Here is a 2482-nt window from a genome sequence, read left to right as displayed (position 1 = left end):
TATTCTTTAGATTTTTGATATGTAAACTTTGTTAAGAAAATTGCTGTGATCTAGGTTGCTGACAGATTTCTTATTTTTTAGTCATAAATGAGTGATGACTTTCATTAAATATCTTTCCTTGCATTGCTGACTTTTGACATAATCATATAACTTTTTCATTTCAATCGATTAATGAGAGAAGGACATTAATTACTTTTCTGATATTAGTCTATTCTTGCAATCCTGGAATAAGCCCTTCTTGGTCATGATTTATTATTGTTGAAATATAATATTGTAATCTCATCCCTGATATTACTGTATATGTAGGACCTTTGAAACTATACTTTCTTTTCTTATATTGCTTTTATCTGATTTTGGAATCAAGAGGATACTAGCTTCGTAAAAACAATCTAGGCAATTTTTTTTGTTAAATTTATGTATTCTAGAAAAAATTGTATAGGAGAAGACTCAACTATTTCTTAAAAGTTTAGCAGATTACTAAAAAACTATTCAAACTAATAAACAGGTTCAGCAATGTTGCAGGATATAAGATCCATATACAAAAATCAAGTGTATTTCTATATACAAGCAACAAACAATCTGAAAAGGAAAGTAAAAACAATTCCACTTACAATAGCATCAGCAAGAACAAAATATTTAGGACTAAATTTAACGGTTGAAGTGCAAGACATGTATACTGAACACTACAAAATACTCGTGAAAAAAAAACATTAAAGACCTAAATGAGTGGAAAGACACCTTATGTCCAAGAATAGGAAGACGACCCTAAAACGGGAACACTCTATAAATTCATCTACAAATTTAACGCACTCCTGTCAAGAGTCAAGCTGAATTTTTGCAGAAATTGGCAAGGTGATCTTAGAATTCATACGGAAATAAAAGGGACCCAGAAGAGCCAAAACAATCTTGAAAAAGAATAAAACTTTAAGACTCACATTTCCTTGTTTTGAAACTTACGACAAAGCTATAGTCACCGAGACAGTGTGGTGTCGGCACAGACAGGTAGGTTGATGGAATAGAATTGAGAGTCCAAAAATAAACCCCAACAGGTATGGCCAGTTGATTTTGACAAAAGAGCTAACACAATCCAATGGGGAAGGAACAATCGTTTCAACAAACGGTGCTGGGGCAGGTGGATATTCACCTGCAGAAGAAGGAAATTAGACCCCATCTCACACTATGCACAAAAACTAACTCAAAGCTGGTCGTAGACTTGAGTGTAAGAGCCAAAACTATAAAACTCTTCAAAGAAAACATTTGGAAAAAAACCTTTGTGACCCTGGAATGATATCTTAGCTACAGCACCAACATTGCAAGCGATCAAAGAGTGGCTGATAAATGGGACTTTGCCCGCATTGAAAACTGTCCTGCTTCAGAGGATGCCGAGCTGAACGCAAAAACCAACCCACAGCCTGGGAGGGCCTGTTGGCAAACCCTACATTTGACAAGAGGATTGTATCCAAAATGTATACAGAATTCTTATAAATCAATAATAAAAAGACAACCAATCAATAATCAATAATCAACCAATAATCAATAAGACAACCAATCAAAAATCAATAATAAAAAGGCAAGGGCAAAGGATTTGAATAGACATTTTTCTAAAGAAGATGTATCCATAGACGACAAGCCCAGGAAAAGATGCTGACCATGATTAGTCCCTAGAGCAGGGGTCCTCAAATTTTGAAACAGGGGCCAGTCCACTGTCCCTCAGACCGTTGGAGAGTGCGCACTGTGGGCCCGGGACGAGTCAGCTGCTAAGCAGGACAAGCAGCGGCGGCGGCAAAAACACCCGGAGGGCCGGATGAATGTGCTAGGCGGTCTGCATGTGGCCCGCCGGCCGTAGTTTGAGGATGCCTGCCCTAGAGAAATGCAAATAAAAGCCAAATTAAATACCACCTTACACTCACCAGATCATGGCTGTGATCAAAAAGATAGACAATGATGAGTGTTGGCAAAGACGTGGAGAAATCGGACCGCACGTACCTTGCTGGTGGGGATGGAAAATGGTGCAGTTGCTTTGAGAAACAGTGTGGCACTTCCTAAAAATGTTAAGCGTGGGGTCACCGTGTGACCCAGCAATGTAGTCCTAGGTATGCTCAAAAGAGACGAAAACATACGTCCACACACAAACCTCGGTAGCAATGTTCATCAGAGCATTGCTCATAAGAGCCAGAAAGTGAAAACAGTCCAAGAGCCCATCGACCGGTGAATGGGTGAGCGCAATGTGGAGCACCCTTCCGATGGATCCCTAAATACGGAGGCAGCTACAACCCAGAATAGCCTTAACGCCTTACGCCAAGGTGCTGTCGCAAAGGAGCACGCACTCTATGATGCCATTTACGTGAAATGCCCACAGTAGGCAAAACCGCAGAGACGGAAAGTGCATCCGTGGCTGCGTAGGGCTGGGGACGGGCGCAGTGGGGCTGGGGAGGGAAGTGGGAAGAGATTGCTAGTGGTTTCTTTTGGGGTGGTGACAATG

General features: G+C 40.5%; 1 long non-coding RNA gene across 1 annotated transcript; it reads right to left on the bottom strand.

Moving 5' to 3' along the window:
• Nucleotides 1-1537: 1537 nt before the first annotated feature.
• Nucleotides 1538-2223, bottom strand: LOC142861614 (uncharacterized). Its single transcript, XR_012912834.1, has 2 exons — nucleotides 1987-2223; nucleotides 1538-1862 (listed from the first exon to the last, which is right to left on the bottom strand). It is a non-coding gene; the product is annotated as an uncharacterized LOC142861614 (long non-coding RNA).
• Between the last annotated feature and the right edge of the window lie 259 nt (nucleotides 2224-2482).

Source organism: Microcebus murinus, chromosome 17, assembly GCF_040939455.1.
Source record: "Microcebus murinus isolate Inina chromosome 17, M.murinus_Inina_mat1.0, whole genome shotgun sequence".
Classification (NCBI taxonomy): domain Eukaryota; kingdom Metazoa; phylum Chordata; class Mammalia; order Primates; family Cheirogaleidae; genus Microcebus; species Microcebus murinus.
This window is presented reverse-complemented; position numbering and strand designations above follow the sequence as displayed.